Below are 22,981 nucleotides of genomic sequence, written 5' to 3'. Positions count from 1 at the left end.
ACGGAATACTCTCCTCCCCTACGCCATACGTCCCTAGCTATACACAGCAGCCTGTTCAATCAGCATTCCGGGCATTGCATTAATGTTGAAGGAAATATTACTGTGGTCACACACTGTCGTAAAATGTAGTCTACGTAGACGCGCCTTTAAAATGTGTTGATCCAGACAACAATGATTAACTGTGCATTGCCCTGTAGCACTCCTGAGGAGAGACATTATTGCTGCCCTGTGCTCTTCATGGCAAGGGAGAGTCAGTACCATTGAATGTGAAAAGTTTGCATGGGGGCTTAATTAAATAAAATGCAAATATTTTTAGTAGCTGTGAGTCCGATTACGCTGTGTCGTAAACGGTTGGCCCTGACTAGTATTATTACGCTATCTGACTGCATATAACAACAACAAAGAATGAAATGAAAATTTTCGTTAACACAATTAATTAATTAAGTCCCCAGGAACTATAAACCTACGAAACCAAGCACAAATGTAATTGTTCTGTGTGTGGGAGTGTGACGCAACGTACACATCTGGCACGGTTCTTCTACAACAAGACAAGAAATTTCAAATATCATTTATACTGACGTGATAAAAAAAAATTAGAAATACTATAATTGCGCAAAAAACCCAGAATTACACTCTAATACAAGAACACACGCCAGATGCTTTGTTGACTGAACCTGTAATGACGCATTATTCAGGACACTGAAATAATGAGAGAGAAAAGAAAAAAATTTTTTTTACTTTCGTTTATATTGATGAAAAGCACTCTAAACATTACAATATCTCCACACCGACTCGCTACTACCACATCTCAACAAGAACTTTTCAGTACCACATCTCAGCAAGCACTCTCCCCTACGACATCTCAGCAACCACTTTTCACTAGCACATCCCAACAAGCACTCTCTGCTACGAGTTCTTAACAAGCACTGACTACTACGAGACCTCGACAGGCACTGCCAGTGGAGGCGGCTGAATAATACTCTTTGGCGCAATCTCTGGCGCTGTGGCTCAGTGTAGCCACCTTTCACATGCCCCTCCTCCACGGGCCAGAATTTGATGGTATTTTTGCCAGCATTGGTGGTGAAAATACCACCAAATTCGTCCACAAAAATACAGACAAAAATAAAAGATAATATTAATACCTAAATATCACATAATTAGTTAAAATTTTGGCTTTACACTGACCTTTCAATAACCTAATATATAAAATACATTAAGCAATACAATTTCTTTTCATACATGTGACTTTACATAATAGTTCACACAATACACAAAAAATCAATTTATACAAATGTTCACATAAAATGATTTTAATGATTAAAAAAAAACAAGTAGTTGATAGTCCATCAGTGGCACTCAGCAATGTTGAACAGGTGCAGACACCAACAAGTGACATCATTTCAATAAAAGCAGTTCCATCAGTTGCACCCAGCAATGTTGAACAGGTGCAGACACCAACAAGTGACATTATTTCAGTAGAAGCAATCCATCAGTGGCACCCAGCAATGTTGAGCAGGTGCAGACAGCAAGAAGTAACATTATTTCAGTAGAAACAGTTCTAACAGTGGCACCTAGCAATGTTGAGTAGGTGCAGACAGCAAGAAGTAACATCATTTCAGTAGAAACAGTTCCAACAGTGGCACCCAGTAGTGTTGAACAAATGCAGACACCAACAAGTGACGTTATGTCAGTAGAAGCAGTCCATCAGTTGCACCTAGCAATGTTGAACAGGTGCAGACACCAACAACTGACATTATTTCAGTAGAAGCAGTTCCATTAGCATTATTTCAGTAGAAGCAGTTCCATTAGTGGCACCAAGTAATGTTGAACAGATGCAGACAGCAACAAGTGACATCATTTCAGTAGAAACAGTCCATCACTGGCACCCAGCAATGTTGAGCAGGTACAGACACCAACAAGTGACATTATTTCAGTAGAAGCAGTTCCATCTGTGGCACCCAGTAATGTTGAGCAGGTACAGACACCAACAAGTGACATTATTTCAGTAGAAGCAATCCATCAGTGGCACCCAGTTATGTTGAACAGGTGCAGACACCAACAAGTAAAATTATTTCAGTAGAAGCAGTTCATCAGTGGCATCCAGTAATGTTGAGTAGGTGCAGATAGCAAGAAGTAACATCATTTCAGTAGAAACAGTTCTAACAGTGGCACCCAGCAATGTTGAGTAGGTGCAGACACCGACAAGTGACATCATTTCAGCAGAAGCAGTCCATCAGTGGCACCCAGCATTGTTGAGCAGGTGCAGACACCAACAAGTGACATCATTTCAATAAAAGCAGTCCATCAGTTGCACCTAGCAATGATGAGCAGGTCCAGAGAGCAGTCCATGATATTCACTATCACTGATCACACTGTTCATCAGAGTTTATAAGCAGAAATTAAACATGTCCTAGTGGCACCAATCATGTAGAAAAAGTACAAGTAACAGTCCATAATATTCACTATCACTAATCACACAGTTCATCAGCAGAAATTAAACATTTCTAAGTGGCACCCATTATGTTGAAAAAGCGCAGGTAACAGTCCATAATATTCACCATCACTAATCAGACAGTTCAGGCATGAACAATAGTTTGAATCCACATACAAATGCTTTTACACTAAACATACAAATCATAACAAACACATAAATGATGTCAGATAATTGTCATATTAACTTTTACAAATACATAAATATCAGTAAACCTATAATATTTATGGGTGTCAGTGCAAGCCACTACAAACAAATAAAATAATATTTAGGAGATAGGTGGGTAGGATTAGGAAAGGAAAACACACAAAACACACTCACTCATCTTTCATCCACATTAAGTACTACTGTGTAATTGAATAGTGTTAACTGTGTAAATGTAATTCTGTCAAAATTTGATGTTCATCATGTGTATCAAGTAGTAGTGGCAGCAATGTATAACAGTCAATAATAGTTAGTCAACGTCATAGTCATCATGTCAAGACCAATGTTTGCCAAGCCAGATCAAAATGTACTGTTGCTGAACAACTGTCAGTGAGCCAAGATATGCAAATACTTCCTCTCTTCAAAAAAAAGTATATACTGCTTAGTCATTTAACAAAGTGTGTGTAGACAATCTTCCTTCCACTTTAGTGTTCTAGTCTGCTATCATCATCCTCCTTGTTCCACATAGACCAATAAAAAAAATATGCACCTCACTTACTTTACCTCTTATCCACCAAAACTCCAATAATCATCAGCATCACATAATCTCAATACTTCAATAATACCTCTTACGTCGATACATATAAATCTTATCATCAATATCATTTACCTTACCTCTTGTCCACAAAAACTCCAATAATCATCAACTTCATATAATCTCAATACCTCAATAATACCTCTTCAATTCGTCGACACATATAAACCTTATCGCCAATATCATTTCACTTCCATAACAACTCTTTCCTCTAGTCAGTCTCCTCGAACAAGTACAGATAAAATCCTAATGCAAACCTCATCATCCCATACAATCCGAAGACACACTGTCAACACACAACCTCTGTGTAATCCATCTGACCCAAATCTTCTACTCATTATAAATTCTAAACAAAAGAAATGCATACATGACCTCTAACAGACTTAGTTCGAATAACTCTCAGTAATTAAGTCCGATTACGGAGTGTGAATGATCATAATATTTCACAGTGTGTACATCACTTCAAGAATTATGGCAAACAGAAGCAAACATGTGGAGTATTTCTTGTGTCAAGTGTCACTTACTATTTCAATTGCTCACGAAAAATGCAGTGTAATAACTGTCAATGGTCTAAACCTAGTTTTGGTATGTCATGTCGTTAGCTTCCTTCCTATTAGCAAAAATTTATACAGCTTCCATAATACCTCCAGCTCATGTGACTTCTATGAAGTATCTTGTACTAATGTCGTTTATGTCGAATTATAGCAGTTCATTTTCTTATCTTAAAAATATAAGGCACTGAGCGTAAGCAAAACATGCAATAGCGAGTAAATATACCAGTAGAGAACAGAACGTCAACAAGTGGATGCAGCACAATTCTTACAACGAGGCTCTGCCAAGCGAACAATCTATAATTAATACAATAGTGTGACCTACACTCTATGTTCGTACACTGTACATCAGCATTGCTATATACCAAATTAAAGAGTAGTTGTGACGACAAACAGAAATGTATAAATATGCAATCCATACGCATAGCAGTAAACATACATCCTACGTAATAAACAGGTCATTAGCATCATATCAGCATAAGCAAATAAATGTTCATATGTCATCTTAATAAGTAAACATGAAGGCGCAAGCAGATAAATCACAGAGTATAACTTACATACATAACCACATCAGCACAATTAATCAGGTGACAATTATAATTTAAATAAATAAGCACAGCAGGCACATAATAAAAAAATATGACATCAGTGAAAAAGCAGTGCAGCCAAGCGATGCATAATATATACAAATAACAACCCTGTTCATTAATAAAACATTGACAAAAATCAGCAAATGTACGCAAGCACGTCGCTTCGCAAGTAAATTCATAGAACATGAAATTAGCATAAAGTATGAATCACGTAATCGCGAGCAGCAAATTACGTCTAAAGTACGTACCTAAGTGGAAATATGTTACCTGAAAAATGAACTCAATTAATAGTTACCTTTTTTTAAATTATTAGTTTCTTCTTCGAAATTCCATTCTTCCTGAAATTTTCTCGGTAGCAAGTCCTCTTAACGTCGGAGACACACAGAATTTACCTGAAGTTCTTAAATATTTTATAGAACCGTATCCTGAAAAATACTGAACGTTAATAACATAATTCATCAAGTCACTGTAGCTTTACGCTGAATTTAGTCGGAGAAATTAGACTGTGTATTTGTTTACGGCTGTCAGTGCATTCGCACTGAGCGCTCGATCAGCTGTAGGCGCGTGACGTAGGAAGCAATTGTTTGCGGTCAACGACTGCCTTGTGCGGCGCGCAGACTTGACTGTTGCTTTGAGTACGTGCCGCCGCCAAAACACAGCGCGGTATCCTTGTATTCTCTGCGTGTTTACATGTAGCTGTTAGTTTCTCACAAGTATGTCATTCCACAAAAATTTTTTTAAAAAGTATATCATTCCACAAAAATTTTGGAAACTACGAACCTCACGTTTTGTGGTAGGAACAGCATAATTACGAACAGCGTTTAATTTTTCTGGATCAGGAAGAATACCTTCTGTAGAAATAATGTGACCGAGAAATTTCACCTGAGAACGACCAAATTCAGATTTTTCTAAGTTCACCGTAATGCCAACTCTTGCAAACATACGTAATAATGAATCCAAAATTTTGTTGTGCTCACTCCAAGAATGTTTAGCAATAAGAATATCGTCAACATATGAAGTAATATTGTCACGAAGATAAACAGGTAAAATTTCGTTTAAACTAGGAATGAATGCTGCTGAAGGTACAGTAAGTCCAAACGGTAATTTCCGAAATCACTTTTGGGTAAAATCGTCATATCTGGTTATTGTTTACTTACTCTCTAGATAGATTGATAGTCGAAGAGTTGGTTTGACAGATCCAAAGAATAGTAAAAGAGTAGGCAGCGGTGCAGAAAACTAAAAGGGAAATAGCACCACTACAGCTCGGGGCCCTATGCTCGCTACGGCACATATTCACTTAGAGTAGTGAATCCCCTGAGGACATTAATAGCCGCACATAATTTCTAGTTTGTGACTTAGTGGCAACTTTGGCGGAAGCGCATACTTAAATTGATCTAACCATGCACATGGATGTATGTCGTTCTTAGAATTGCGGAAGATCTTAAATTTCCGAACAGTTAAGAAGTGTTTATAGTCAAAGTTTTCGCCTCGTGGCGACAAAGACCTACCGCGTCTGTCCCAGTCACAATGACGATTATTGTCAAGTTCGCGCGCCTGGCGCTCTCTTGTTGCTTCTCGTAAATGAAATAAATTACTTTCTTCAAATCCCTCTGCTATCTGTGATTCTAAATTTCTTCTACTGTCTTTTCCTACAATTTCGCCTTTGATTTGTTTGACTTGTTTTCGTAATGCCTCAACTTCCCTTTTAACGCATTCATTAAATTTTCCCTGATTTTCAACATGTTTATTTATGTTCTGATACTCTTCGGTTTCTGCAAATGGCAATGGTGCTGTATCATCTGAATCTCTGTCCCCACTTAAACTAAGACTTGTCAGTTTATCTGAAATCTCCTCAACTCTTTCCGATAAATCACCTATTTGTTCTTTCTGTTTATTTATGTCTTCCGTAAGTGTCGCGACTCGGGTTTCAGTATTAACGCATTTGGTAGTTAACTGTTCATATTGTTGTGTTAGGTTATTTATTCTGTCATTTGGTACGGATTCCTCGATTCTCTCAAATATTTCTTCCTTATCTTTTGCACGTTGTAAATTTAACTCTGAAAATTTCTGTACTATCACGCGATCTCTTTCTTCCTGTTCTCTATCCTGTTCCTTTTGTCTTCTAATCTCTACTGCAATTAATCTGCTATTGTGAGAATTCAAAATCGGTTGTACTTCTTCTCTGATTTCTTTCTTTAATGCATCTTTCATATTTTTGAAACATGTCCCTATTCGTGAGTCTAACCGTGTTTCCATTGTTCCCATCTCAGTTTTAATTGTCCCTATCTCTGTTTTTAATTCAGATCCTAACTGTGATCCAAGTGAGTCTAACCGTGTTTCCATTGTTCCCATTTCAGTTTTAATTGTTCCTATCTCAGTTTTAATTGTTCCTATTTGTGATCCCACTGTTTTTAATTCAGATCCCAAATTAATATAGCACTCATCAACTGCTCCATATCTTCTGTCGTTAATCTCGTATTCTGTGAATTTTCTGATTGAGAAAAATTTTGAAATGGTTCCGGACTATCTTCCCGACTTATTAAATTGTTTTCAACACCATTATTCATGATACTGTTGTCCTGTGTTGGCGAGTTCGCCATGTCAACCATTTCGTCATTCTCACTATTCATCATTTTCGCCTTTTTCATCGATCGCGTAATCATTTACAAAATATACAAAACTCGTCACTATATGAAAATTGCACACAATGTCACTTTATCTCCAACAATACCATTCACACGAAATGTTTCCTTCAAACACGATTAACGAACAATTGAAATAATTGCACTAAATTGTCAAACGCGTAGACAAGACAACAAATTTAAATTTTGAAAAATATCATTAGAAGAATGCCAATTACCAAATCTACACATGCAAAATAGACTACAATTACTAAACTACAAATTACTACAACAATACTACTGTCTACTATTTTTACAATCAGAAGAATTCCAAGGGACGATCCGAAGCAGCGGTCGCTACGTGCATGGGGGCTTAATTAAATAAAATGCAAATATTTTTAGTAGCTGTGAGTCCGATTACGCTGTGTCGTAAACGGTTGGCCCTGACTAGTATTATTACGCTATCTGACTGCATATAACAACAACAAAGAATGAAATGAAAATTTTCGTTAACACAATTAATTAATTAAGTCCCCAGGAACTATAAACCTACGAAACCAAGCACAAATGTAATTGTTCTGTGTGTGGGAGTGTGACGCAACGTACACATCTGGCACGGTTCTTCTACAACAAGACAAGAAATTTCAAATATCATTTATACTGACGTGATAAAAAAAAATTAGAAATACTATAATTGCGCAAGAAACCCAGAATTACACTCTAATACAAGAACACACGCCAGATGCTTTGTTGACTGAACCTGTAATGACGCATTATTCAGGACACTGAAATAATGAGAGAGAAAAGAAAAAAAATTTTTTTACTTTCGTTTATATTGATGAAAAGCACTCTAAACATTACAATATCTCCACACCGACTCGCTACTACCACATCTCAACAAGAACTTTTCAGTACCACATCTCAGCAAGCACTCTCCCCTACGACATCTCAGCAACCACTTTTCACTAGCACATCCCAACAAGCACTCTCTGCTACGAGTTCTTAACAAGCACTGACTACTACGAGACCTCGACAGGCACTGCCAGTGGAGGCGGCTGAATAATACTCTTTGGCGCAATCTCTGGCGCTGTGGCTCAGTGTAGCCACCTTTCAAATTACAGGAGGCTAAGGCGCAGAACAGTTCAGATTTGGGCTGCCTTCCACAATAATGCGGACTGTAGTATGGAATTAATTTCTGCTTCATTGGTTCACGTGCGTCACGTCGGATAATGTTGTGGAAGCTGCACAGTATTTCAGAGACAGCTGCTCGTCGTCTTCAGGTGCTTACTGACGTGTCTCTGCAAATCGCAGTCAGGCATCCACGCGGCCAGAGTATTGGCGCCCAGTTTAAGTGTGCGGACTCCGATTCAGTATGTGGAAACGGACGAAAGGATCTTTGTCTCTCCGCAATTCAAACTGTTTACCGTGTCAAGACAGCATTCAGCTAAAGCAGACTTTCTGGCTGATCCAGTCTGGTGTGATGTCGATGTTCAGCGCATCTATCCTCAACAGTGTGACACGTCTGGTCATGGTCTGATTTCCCACACTGGCACGGGACTTTATATATCCCTGGTCTCCTTAGACCCATGTTGTCTGAAATGGAATCCAGGATAGTTTGCAGCCGCTCTGGAGAGCGGAAGACAAGGTTTATTTTGTTGTTTCTTGAAAAACCAGTCAGTGTTAAAGCACATGCCAGCAAGATAGCGTAGAAAACCCATCCTCGTGGAATTCTCCGTTTCTTCTGGCTGTTCTTGAGCTTAAGTGCGCGCAGGTTGGCGTACGTTACAGATCTGTTTATCAGAGAACCCGTTTTGTACAAACACCCGTCTTGTACAAACACAGACCGAAGATGGCTAAACTCTTCTGATAAGCTTTAGGCCTATGAACGGGAGTCCGTAATACGCCACTGCATTGAGATGGGTGACAGTAGCAGCTTGTAGATGCAGGTTAGTTAAGTTGATTTACGGAACACTCTGTGACACAAGGAAACATCTTCTTCTCTGCGGGCCAAGACATCTAAGAACGGTAGGTCTCCATTTTCCTCCACTTTCATGGTGAAGCAAATGCTCGGATGGAGGGAGTTGAGGTGTTCCAGAAATGCAGGAAGTGTTGCTGCTCCCTGTGGCCAAACTGCAAAGGTGTCGTTCACACATCTCTAGAAACGTATAGGTTTCAACACTGCCGACTGAAGTACTTTTTCCTCAATATCTTCCACAAAATAATTTCTTCTCTTTCCACTCCATTTTAGTACGATTCTGTTGCAGCCCATTTCAAATGCTCGCATTCCTTTTCTTCCAGTTTTCCCGCCTACCCATACGTTCCGAGCGTTGTGCTGCAGAACTATAGCATCTGGTGTTTCTTCCATAATTTCTGAGTACTGCTTGACATCGTCAGATTTGTTTCACCTTTGTATATGTCCTTTTAATCACGCATAAGCTTTCTTATTACTTGTTAAGCACAGCATTCCTTTCATTACCACTGCAGCACATTGCCTAGAACTTTGTATACACTTTCCTGCTAATCTTCGCCACTTTTGTGCGAATTTTCATTTTTTATAAATCTGTGCGTATGTTCAGTAGCCGATCGTTAAAAGTCCCCTTTCCTGCTCTCGACAGGATGACGCCATTTTCAAATCGTACTATCATTATACGTTGACACACAACTTTTTATCTAGACCTGAGCAGCAGTTCACTAATGGGTTCTTGCACAAGCAGTATGAACGATAATTTGTTATACAGAGCACATTTTTTTTTCAAGTGCTGTTCCTTGTTACATGAGCGTTTCCAGTGGTCACTCTCCTCCCCCATGACGACGCATAGGGTTTTCGCTGAACGTCGCTGTCATGACAACGCTAATGTAAACTCATCCAACTACTGCCAGATGCACAGTTTTATATGAGCCCATTAAAACTTGTTACAACAAATAACTCAGCTGAGTTTCTTGCAGGACTAAGATAAGGTTTTTACAGCACACGTTGTCGCAGGACTTTACGACTTCTGCCTTAAGTGGCAAACGTGCCACTGCGCTGGAAACCACTTTGCGCGGCTTGGGAAATATTCCATCCTGCTTTATAAAATGTCACTTTAAGTCTAGAATTAGCAACTTAAAACCTCAGTGGCCCCTCAGTATATAAAATCATGACGATTAGTGATACCCATTAAGAAATATACAACAGCGAATGATTGTCGAAACTCATCTATAGACATTAAAAATTGGTATGTGTTTGTATTTGTTAGCTAATTTCAGTTGTAAACCACTCTTGTATCAGCTTAATACCCATGATCAGGCAGCTGCGTCGTCAAGACGTAATACCTACAAATCTGAAGAGCAACCAATTCGAGTAATGCCATCTCGTCGTGGATACTAAAATAGTTTTAGGGTGATGATACAACAAAAAAGGTGCCAAATACGAATAGCAATATTAGCCTATTCCCAAGAGTTAGCAGGTTTCACTCAGTTAATACTAGGCAGAGATCAAATCTGCATGTAGAATGCACTTCCTTGACTCTTGTGCAGAAAGGAGTGCAGTATTCTGCGGCATACATTTTCAATAAGCTACTACAAGAACTCAAAAATCTTAGCAGTAGCCCAAACTCTTTTAAGTCTAAACTGAAGAGTTTCGTCATGGCTCACTCCTTCGATTCTGTCGAGGAACTCCTGGAAGAGCTAAAAAAATTAAGCAAATTCCAGTGTTACATTGTTGATTTTCTTCATTTAAACTTACGACTTGTCACCTGAATATGTTTTTTTATATTTCATTTTATCTGTTTTTATTATCGTGTTATAATTTCATGTATTGACTCGTTCCATGACCATGGAGACTTCTCCTTAATTTGGTCCCACGGAACAATAAATAAATAAATAAATAAAAATAAATATGGTGTTGGGATACCACGTATAAAATAGAAATATACCTGTATCAGCCACAACATTGTGACCACCTACCTAATACCCGGTACGTCCACCTCGGATATTGGCGGCGCCGCCTTGTGGCATGGAAACAACGAGGCTCTGGTAGGTCGCTGTACAGAACTGCAACCACATCTCCACACACATGTCACCTAATTCCCGGAAATTCCGGGGAGAGGGCGATGAGCTCAGACGCCACATTCAATCGCATCCTAGATATGTTCGATCCAGTGCATATCTGGCGAGCTGTGGTGCAAGCACGTTAATTGGATCTCGCCACTGTTTTCCTCGAACCACTCCATCACACTCCTAGCCTTGCGACATGGCGCATTATCTTGTTGAAAATCGCCACTACTGTCAGTGAACATGATGGTCATGATGGGGTGTAAGTGGTCTGCAGCCACTGTACGCTACGACACTCCGTCATGGAGCCTTACAATGGATCATGGTTGCCCACTGAATATTCCCTAGAGCATAAGTCGCCGCCAGTTTGTCTCCAGCCGCAGTAGAGGTGTGAAAAAGTTGTTCCCTTGGAAGACGACCAATTTGCTCCCTCCCATCGATGATGAAGAAGGTATCGGGATTCGTCAGACCATGCAGTGCTATGCCACAGCCCCAACGCCAACTGCCGATGGTCACAAGCACATTTCATTCGTAGTTTCCGAAGTCATGGTGTTAACATTGGCATGTGCGTGGGGCGTCAGCTGTGGGGGCCCACCGTTAGGGGTGTCTGGCGCACTGCGTGTTCGGACACTCTTGACTGCCCAGCATTAATGTCTGATGAAACTTCCTGGCAGATTAAAACTGGGTGCCGGACCGAGACTCGAACTCGGTACCTTTGCCTTTCGCGGGCAAGTGCTCTGCCAACTGAGCTACCGAAGCACGACTCACGCCCCGTCCTCACAGCCTTACTTTTGCCAGTACCTCGTCTCCTACCTTCCAAACTTTACAGAAGCTCTCCTGCGAACCTTGCAGAACTAGCACTCCTGAAAGGATATGCGGAGACATGGCTTAGCCACAGCCTAGGGGATGTTTCCAGAATGAGATTTTCAGTCTGCAGCGGAGTGTGTCTGATGTTAGTTCAGCCATAGTTTGCCGCCTGTCCTATTTTACCAGTCTGACAAGCCTACGAAGCCCTCTGGACGTCGTTTCACTTTGGTTTCGCTACTTGTTGAAGACACGCACCACAGCACTCCTCAAACATCGAACAAGTCATGCAGTTTCGAAAATGCTCGTGCTGATCCTCCGAGCCATCACAATCTGCTCTCGGTCAAACACAAATACATCGTGCCCCTCCTCCATTCTACACACGGACAGCTCCCTCACAGATACTACCTCGCCAGGTGACGCTGCTATTACCTGTACGAGTTTGTATCAGTGGTAGGTCGGTGGTCATAATGTTCTGTCTGATCATTGTATTACAATATGTATGTGTTTGAGATGAGTCGTTTTAATGCAGACTTTGATGTACTATTGTAATATTCTGTTTTTTTTCCGTCCCACAATGAATGACAGTAACTGCTTCGTCATCGTTTTTTTTCTCCCACAGAGGAAGCGACCATGTACTAGAATGGATAATATGTTTTTTCTTGGGCGGTGCGTGGATACTGCATATCGTGGAAGGCTGGTTCCGCTACTGTTTTCTTTCGTCAAAGGCTTCTTTCTCCGCATTTGGACCCTCATTAATTAATCAGAACTGCACGAATAGTAAAATGAAATCAGTTGGCGTCCAATTGGATCAGCCACCTAATTGGAGGGGTTTCCTTTCTTCACACACATCGTCTCCTTTCCTTCACGAAGGAAGCGGTCCGGGTCGGTGACTGATCGTAAGAGTCTGTTGCAGCAAGGGAAGGGGGGGGGGGGGGACCCGTTGCCTGTACGTAACCCCTGGGCCAAGCATAACATCCCCATCTGACGTTAGAACAAATTCATTTGTGGTTAAAATTTGCCCCATACATTGGGTCAGTGGTATTAAGGAATGTAGAATGGGATACATAAATGAGAAAATTTCATGCTGTAAATGCTTGCACCAACGGAAATCGCAATACCAAGGAGCTGCACGACATAAACGGAAATTGTTAGGAATGTTTCTACATCTGAAAGATGTTGTCTATCCAAATTTCATATCAGTCGGATTAGAGATGCGCTAGTTGCATCACTATGATGATGCGAATCTGGCTTTCTTTAAATACACGCTGTAACGGTCGTACGAGTTAGATACCTTTGAGACTGGAAGTAGTAAATTGATGTTAGTCAAGAATATCTTTAAGTCGACAAAGGCGCCAATATCAGCACCTCAGTGAGTTTGAACGAGGTTGTGTAATATGGCTACGATAACGTGGATGTTCGTTCTGCGATACTGAAGACAGTCTTGGCAAGAATGTAGCCACGTCCGCCCCGATAGCTGAGTAGTCAGTTTGACGGATTGCCGTTCTACGGGCCCCGGCTGGGTCGGGGAGTTTCTCCGCTCAGGGAACTGGTGTTGTCTTCATCATCATTTCATCCCCATCCTGCGCGCAGGTCGCCCAATGTGGCGTCGAATGTAATAAGACGTGCACCAAGGCGGCCGGACCTATCCCGGAAGGGGCCTCCCGGCAAACGCTCATTTCCATTTTTCCATAGCTGCTGGCGGTGATGGTCACGAGAATGTACAGTCGCAAGAAGACTGGTCTCCGGACGTCCTCTTGGCCCTACGGGCAGGGAAGGCCGATGTGTTCAGAGTATGTCTCTGGCGCACCGCACCGCATCTGCAGCTGCAATTTGAGGAGCAGTTGGCACCACAGTGACGCAACGAACTGCTACAAATCTGTTAATTCAAGGATAGCTCCTAGAAAGACGCCCTGTAGCGTGTATTGCTCTGACCCCAAACAACCTCGATTTGCGACTTCAGTGGTGTCAAGCGTGAGATCATTGGAAGCCAGGCTAGACGTCTGTTGTATTTTCTGAGGAAATCTGGTACTACCTCTCTGCCAGTGATGGTCGTGTGTTAGATAGAAGGAGGACAGTTGCGGGCCTGCAACGAACCTGTCAATGTGCTAGACACACTGGACCTTCGCCTCAAGTTACGGTTTGAGGTGCCATTTCGTAAGTCAGCAGGTGCACTCTCGTGGTTATTCCACGCTTCCTGACTAGAAAATCATATGTCAGTCTGGTGATTCGACGCGTTGTAGTATCATTCATGAGCAGCATTTCAGGGTATGCTTTCCAACATCATAAAACTGGCCTTCACAAAAGAAAACGAAGTAAATATTCCAGAATTCGAATCGAGAACAGCTGCCAACATGATTAACGTAGGAGTAAATATCCTCGTAGTAGGGAAGCAACTTAAATCACTTAATAGAAACAAGTCTTCTGGTCCAGACTGCATACAAATTAGGTTCCTTTCAGAGTATGCTGATTTAGTGAAGTTAAAATCTTCTGGGTTATTAGGCCGCGTCATGTTTCTTCTAAAATGTTCGACGTTTCGACCCCTCTGATGGGATCTTCCTCAGGATCTTTTGGTGTTCACTACTGCTAGAACACTTTCAGAGACGAGTGTCGCGTCCACTTATAAAGGGGGAATTTTCTGGCGTTCGTGCTGGAGTATAGTATTGGTTAAAATTCATGTGGCTACCATTGGTGGGTCACAGTCATAGGCTAATGCAGAAGAAGGGGCATTGGTAGCTCATCTCCTGTGGATACCATTGGCGGGTCATCGTCATTGGACAGAAAGGCACTACTCCACACTTATGCTGGAGAAGGGTTATTGGCTGGAATGCCTGCTACCACTATTGGTTGATCGTCATCAGTGGCTAGATTCGAAACGGACAGACCAAGAGATGGGGAATGTTTACCCAAAATATTTTTGTCTGCCGAGGTGACTTGCAGCTCGTTGTTTCCACCGGGGCCGCGCATTTACTTCCTTGATGGCGGGGAGCCACGATGCCGGAAGCCTATAGCCGTCCTCTCTATTGAAATTAGATACATTCTTAGAAATTTCAACCGCTTCTCGGACCTTTCTTCTATAAATGTTTGTTTCTTTAGCCAGTACACGTACGTTATTAAAATCGATGTCAGAGCCACAGTTCTACTGCCGATTTTGCACTTTGTTTCAGCCGCATGTGCCGTTCGTGTTCCTTAATGCGTTCTTTAACAGTTCTTCCCCTTTCGCCTATATACACTTTGCCGCAGCCACATGACACTTGATAGAAGCCTGCATTGTGGAGGTAATCAGGTGCATCCGTTTTCCATCGTAAAAAGTCTTTTATTTTGTGTTGACTAAAGAACGATGGCTAAAAATGAATCAAATGGCTTTGAGCACTATGGGACTTAACAACTGTGGCCATCAGTCCCCTAGAACTTAGAACTACTTAAACCTAACTAACCTAAGGACATCACACACATCCATGCCCGAGGCAGGATTCGAACCTGCGACCGTAGCGGTCACGCGGTTCCAGACTGAAGCGCCTAGAACCGCACGGCCACACCAAAAGAACGATGTCTGAATACCATTTTTCTTTAAATTCTGCTTATGCGGTCAGTGACCCCAGAAACGAACGGTAACCTAACGGAATGAGAAGGCGGTTCCTCGTCATTCTTATTAGCCTAAAAGCCCTGTCGATTGAATAACTATCATACCCATTTGCCTTCAATGTCCTCTTTAAAAAATTCAACTCCGACTCTAAGTTGTCCTCATCGCTGATACGGAAGGCGCGTGAAGACAGATAACTCCCCCGTTATAAGTAGACGCAACACTCGTCTCTGACAGGGTTCTAGCAATAGTGGACACCAAAAGATCCTGAGGAAGACCCTAGCAGAGGGGTCGAAACGTCGAACATTTTAGAAGAAACATGACGCGGCCTAATAACTCACAAGATTTTAACTTCAGTGGCAACGGCCACGAAAGCCTGCAGATTTACATATGCTGATGCCTTAGTTCCATAATTAACAATCATATACAACCGTTCGCTCGACGAAAGATCCGTATCCAAAGACTGGAAGGTTGCACAGGTCACACCAATATTCAAGAAAGATAGTATGAGTAATCCACTTAATTACAGGCCCATAACGTTAACGTCGATATGCAGCAGGATTTTAGAACATATATTATGTTCGAACATTATGAAATACCTAGAAGAAAACGGTCTATTGACACACACTCAACATGGGTTTAGAAAACATCGTTCTTGTGAAACACAACTAGCTCTTTATTCACATGAAGTGTTGAGTGCTATTGACAAGAGATTTCAGATCGATTCTGGATTTCAGGAAGGCTTTTGACACTGTATCACACAAGCGGCTCGTAGTGAAATTGCGTGCTTATGGAATATCGTCTCAGTTATGTGACTGGATCTGTGATTTCCTGTCAGAGACGTCACAGTTCGTAGTAACTGACGGAAAGTCATCGAGTAAAACAGAAGTGATTTCTGGCGTTCCCCAAGGTAGTGTTATAGGCCCTTTGCTGTTCCTTATCTACATAAACGATTTGGGAGACAATCTGAGCAGCCGTCGTCGGTTCTTTGCAGATGACGCAGTCGTTTATCGACTAATGAAGTCATCAGAAGATCAAAACTATTGCAAAACGATTTAGAAAAAGTAACTGAATGGTGCGAAAAGTGGCAGTTCACCCTAAATAACGAAAAGTGTGAGGTCATCCACATGAGTGCTAAAAGGAATGCGTTAAACTTCGGTTACACGATAAATCAGTCTAATCTAAAAGCCGTAAATTCAACTAAATACCTAGGTATTACAATTACGAACAACTTAAACTGGAAGGAACACATAGAAAATGTTGTAGGAAAGGCTAACCAAAGCCTGCGTTTTATTGGCAGACCTACTAAGGAGACTGCCTACACTACGCTTGTCCATCCTCTTTCAGAATACTGCTGATCGGTGTGGACTGACGGAGTACATCGAAAAAGTTCAAAGAAAGGCAGCACGTTTTGTATTATCGCGAAATATGGGAGAGAGTGTCACAGAAATGATACAGGGTTTGGGATGGACATCATTAAAAGAAAGGCGTTTCTCGTTGAGACGCAATCTTCTCACGAAATTCCAATTTCTAACTTTCTCCTCCGAATGCGAAAATATTTTGTTGACACCGACTTACATAGGGAGGAACGATCACCAAGATAAAATAGGAGAAATCAGAGCTCGTACGGAAAGATACTGGAGTTCATTCCTTACGCGCGATATACGAGATTGGAATGTTAGAGAATTGTGAAGGTGGTTCGATGAACCCTCTGCCAGGCACTTAAATGTGATTTGCAGAGTATCCATGTAGATGTAGATATAGACAGACCGTTGTTGTAAGTCAATATGCTCTACTAAGTTTAAACATGTTCCCTTGGCCTGCTCGATCACCAGATGCGTCTCCAATCGATCACATATGGGACGTCATTGAACGCAACTCCAGCATCATCCACAAAGAGCATTAAGCGTCCCCATATTGCCCGACCAAGTGCAACAGGCATGGAAGACCGAGGTCCATGTCAGACTTCTCGCACTTGTTGTAAAAAACCATGCACACATGTGTGCATGTTTACATTCAACACTCTGGCTGTTACACTGCTTATTAATGTACCAGCAATTTACACTTGCAATGGCTTACTCGTTCTTACGTTAACGTGCAATCTTGCAATGTTTATTACTTAAATATGTATTCCCGAAATTTCTTTACTCTAGATTAATTATTTTTTCATGTTGCGATTTTTTTCTGTTAGTGTATTTTGTTTGTTTGCATTGCGGTAGTTTCAGTTGTTTTCCGCGGAGAGTGCGCCAAAAGGAATCCTTGGGAGAAAAAGTGAATCTCTACAGATAATGACGAAGCCACCTACCACCCCATTATGTGAAGTACGGTATCTCGCTCAGAGTACGAAGTAATGCGAGCCTCATGAGATATATTTAGGACACACATACTTTACTGCCGAAGAATACAGATTCTGAAAGATTCATAAAATGCAAGTCAAAAATTACTCTCAAAACAGTTTACAAAAAAAATGGTTCAAATGGCTCTGAGCATTATAGGACTTAACATCAGAGGTCATCAGTCCCCTAGAACTTAGAACTACTTAAACCTAACTAACCTAAGGACATCACACACATCCATGCCCGAGGCAGGATTCGGACCTGCGACCGTAGCGGTCGCGCGGTTCCAGACTGTAGCACCTAGAACCGCTCGGCCACATCGGCCGGCAAAACAGTATACATTCTACATCTACATCTACATGGTTACTCCGCAATTCACACTTAAGTGCCTGGCAGAGGGTTCATCGAACCATTTTCATACTACTTCTCTACCATTCCACTCTCGAATGGCGCGTGGGAAAAAGGAACACCTAAATCTTTCCGTTCGAGCTCCGATTTCTCTTATTTTATTATGATGATCATTTCTCCCTACGTAGGTGGTGTCAACAATATATTTTCGCATTCGGAAGAGAAATTTGTGATTGAAATGTCGTAAATAGATCCCGCCGCAAAGAAAACTGCCTTTGTTTCAGTGTCTGCCACCCCAACTCGCGTACCATATCAGTGACACTCTCACCCCTATTGCGCGATAACACGAAACGAGCTGCCCTTCTTTGCACTTTTTCAATGTCCTCCGTCAATCCTGCCTGGTAAGGATCCCACACCGCGCAGCAATATTCCAGCAGAGGAAGTGTAGTGGAGGCTGTCTTTTTAGTGGGTTTGTTGCATCTTCTAAGTGTTCTGCCAACAAAGCGCAGTCTTTGTTTCGCCCTCCCCACAATATTATCTATGTGGTCTTTCCAATTTAAGGTGCTCGTAATTGTAATTCCTCGGTATTTAGTCGAATTGACAGCCCTTAGATTTGTGCAATTTATCGTATACCCAAAATTTATCGGATTTCTTTTAGTACCCATGTGGATGACCTCACACTTTTCTTTGGTTAGTGCCAGTTGCCACTTTTCGCACCATACAGAAATTCTCTCTAGATCATTTAGGAATTGGAATTGATCGTCTGATAATTTAACTAGACTGTAAATTCCAGCGTCATCTGCAAACAATCTAAGGGGGTTGCTCAGATTATCATCTAGATCATTTATGTAAATCAGAAACAGCAGAGGGCCTACGAAATTACCTTGAGGAACGCCAGATATCATGTTATTGCAAATTACTGCTAGGAAAACTATTTTTGTGAATAGGAATGAGAAACATGACATGAAGTAGCGACTACTGTCTTGTCTAGATAATTTCATAGGATTATACAGATTGTCGTCTGCAACAACAAAACTTTTTTTTCCTTTTTGCGTTGTTTTGTGCAACTATAGGAACGCCTTTTATTTGGTTTTCTTTTTCCTCATTCTTTTATTTAGTGCTGCTCTACCAGACAGCGACTGTAAAATCCATTAACATGGACGCCTTGCAGCTGGTGACCCACTTCCTTCCACGTCGTTCCTCAATTGGAAGTGGCAGTCGATACGGTCTACGAGTGTCGTTTCGATAGGAGTCGCGGTCGCCATTATCAGAAGCGCGCCAACGGCTCCGGAAGCCGATGGAAATAGCGCCGTAGCCGCGCCAGTAAACAACGCACCAAATGGCGCCGGCTGCCATTATGCGCAGCCAGACGTATTTTTTAATATCTCTGCAACCGCTTAGTCCCTCCGTTTTACTGCTGGAGCAATGACTATGTCGGCTTTTATTGAAACGTTCTCTACTTCCACGATTGCAAACATTCGCAACATACAGGTGAGGCAATGGATCTTTTATTTTTATGTCACGCGAGTGGCAACTGATGTAAAATTGCAAATGCGAAAGCGGCTGATGCTGAGTCTGTAGCATAAGCAGAACAAGTACATGCTTACGTGAGATGTGGACATTACATTGTGTGTAAAATAAAATATGTAGATGAAAGAAATCAGTGTGTTGAGCAATACATTTCTGGAATGTAAATGGCGTCCATTCTAAACGCGTCCACGAAGTTTCGCGAAGCACTCACTCCTTTCCCGCCCTCCAAGGTAAGGGTTAAGTCTTCATTAGAAGAAAGGAGGGGATGTTACACAGTAACATCCCAAAGAAATAATTTTATCAATTGGAACTAGTTATCATCTGAAAATTAAAATTACCAGATACCTACAAATACTAATTTTATTTTTTTATTTAACCTGGTCAGATTATAACCTTCAGGCCCTCATTTACATCGGATAAGGGTTTTACACATCCTATGCTTTTTATTTCGCGGTTTCATGAAAAAATAATAATTTTAATTAATACATAGAAATAAAATAATACATAATTCAAAATGGTTTGCAACGGTATTTGAATCCCCCATTTGTAACAAGATTAGTAAGAATCTACAGCAATAATACTAGCTATATCACTACTACTGCTAATTATGATCCTAGCAAAAGTGACAGCATAAGGTACAAAAACCGAGCGAGGTGGCGCAGTGGATAGCACACTGGACTCGCATTCGGGAGGACGACGGTTCAATCCCGTCTCGAGTCATCCTGATTCAGGTTTTCCGTGATTTCCCTAAATCGTGTCAGGCAAATGCCGGGATGGTTCCTTTGAAAGGGCACGGCCGATTTCCTTCCCCGTCCTTCCCTAACCCGAGCTTGCGCTCCGTCTCTAATGACCTCGTTGTCGACGAGACGTTAAACAACACTAACCTAACCCCTAACCCATAAGGTACAAAATATGTTGATGAGTGTACGAAACTGAGATTTGATGACACGGCGAATTCCGGGAGAGAGAAATTCAGTCAGACTGCACCAGCTAGGGGATAGGGAAATGAAGAATGCCGGATGGAAAAGGTTACTTAGTTCTAATGGATAAAGAGTGCATAGTGATCAAAGGCAGACTTTATTGTTATTCTAGTAGATACGCTATTAGCTGCATTTCGAAAATGAATATGCATTTAGGTGTCTGTTATAGTGAAGAAGTTCATTGCAAAGTCGGTTTCCTGCTACTGACAAACACGAAAAGGTTTTTGCTCTGATGTGAGCGAGTTTTTCAGTTACGTTTTTCAGACAATAGCGGACGTACACGCTGATAAGATGGTTAAGGAGAGAATGTGTTAAAGTCTTTGTACTTATGTGTACGTAGCCATGATAGCTCTGCATGTGATGGTCAGATTAAAAAGTCGAACACTCAGGTATATCATACACAGAAGCTGATCACCAGCTACAATCGCTGTGGGAGATAGACCTCGCAAGTTAATATTGCTGTAATCAGCAACTGGAAATACAAATGTTCTGTGCAAGTTTCTTTTCCAGGTCAAAATTTAAGAGCCTTGCGTATTTTTGTAGAGCATGGACAGATAGAGCAATCCTGAAATTTTGGGCTAATGTGTCTAGAATGACAAACCACAACCGTTTGACTTTTGGATAGTTTGAGCTTTAACCCTATATACCGCACCCAGTCTGACAATGCAGACATATCGGCATAGACGCTTTCGATATCTGTCTTCAAACTGATTGTATTTCATGTAGGTATGTCGAAACAGTATTGAGTTACATTTCACATCAAAAGGATAAAGGTACGAACTCTCAGTTTCAGTTTTGAACAATTTGCGGCAAAGAATGTTGCAGACAAGTAACACCAATCATTTTCAGTTAGCATAACATAAAAATGATGGTGTCTGTCAGTTCAGACCTAGCTAATGTTTATTTTTGGCACGGATTCAACGTCAGTTTACATTAGTTTATCCTGGTCTAGGGATAGTGCCTTTTTCTGGTAATCAGAATGGCCTGAGTCCCGGCTTCGAGTTCAGCTACTAGATTTTGAATAAAAATCGTCAGCAACATAAACAGCCACCCTCGTTCTGCCCAAGGCTTTCTCGAAGAGAGCGGATAACCGATTAGAGGTTGGGGACTCCCTCTTGCCCCTGAGGTGTTTTGGAGAATCAGCAATGAACAACGGCATGAGGATTCAGAAAGTGATCAAAATCGTTGCGTTAAAGACATATCGTACTCACCTATAGAACATGCGACATATAGAAAAGAAAAAGTGTCATAACGCTCGCTCCTTGGTAAAAAATGCCATTCGAAACTTCGGTAGGGGATTGCCGAAGTAATCACAAGAAGAAGACTGAAAAAACAACGAAAAACTAACATTCGAAAGTCGAAGTGTGCAATGTCCGAATTCTAAATGTGGTAGGGAAACTAGAAAAATTGAAAAGGTTAATGAAAGTGCCGAGTCTAGATATAATTGGGGTCTCTGAAGTTCGGTTATACATATCGACGTCACGATTAGAAGAAGTGATACAGAATTTGAGGATACTGAACGTGTAAACCAGTATCTGAAAGTAGATGAAATCTAATGTGTGTGTAATCGTGTGACTAGGGCCTCCCGTCGGGTAGACAGTTCGCCGGGTGCAAGTCTATCGATTTGACGCCACTTCGGCGACTTGCGCGTCGATGAGGATGAAACGATGATGATTAGGACAACATATCACCCAGTCCCTGAGCGGAGAAGATCTCCGACCCAGCCGGGAATCGAACCCGGGCAGTACGACGGTATGTCACGCAGGCACTCAGCTACCGGTGGCGGACATGAAATCTAATAACCATGAGCGAATGGAACATTGTGATAGGAAAGGAACATAACACGAAGTTACGGGAGAATGTGAGCTCAGCAATGGGAACAAGCCAGGAGAACAATTAATTGAGTTCTGCATTAAACTTGAGTTAGAAGTAGTACACTTCTCAGATATCTCAAGAGGAGGTACTGTACTTGGAAAAGACTTGGAGACACAGAAAGATTCCAGCTGGATTACTTCATGGTCCGATAGAGATTTCTAAATCAGAAATCGGATTGTAACGTGCAGTCAGAGACAGTTAAAAACTGGATAACAATTTAGTAAAGGTGAAGAATAGCATGAGGTTTAAGAAGTCATCTCGAAGAATCAGTATGGAAAGCAGTGGGATACTGTAACAATGACGAATGATGAGATGCGTTTGAAGTTCTCTAAAGCAGTATATACTATGATAATTAATACCACAATATCCAGTTTGTTGGAGAGGAGTGGGCGTCTCTAGAAAGGGCAATCATAGAGTTTGGACAGACAAATACAGGTATGATGAACTACAAAGAAATATTGGGTAACAGAAGAAACAGGTTAATTTCACAACGAAATGAGG

The sequence above is a fragment of the Schistocerca americana genome, chromosome 2 (genome assembly GCF_021461395.2).
Source record: "Schistocerca americana isolate TAMUIC-IGC-003095 chromosome 2, iqSchAmer2.1, whole genome shotgun sequence".
Taxonomy (NCBI): Eukaryota; Metazoa; Arthropoda; class Insecta; order Orthoptera; family Acrididae; genus Schistocerca; species Schistocerca americana.
The sequence above is the reverse complement of the archived record's forward strand: the minus strand, read 5'-3'. Positions refer to the sequence as shown.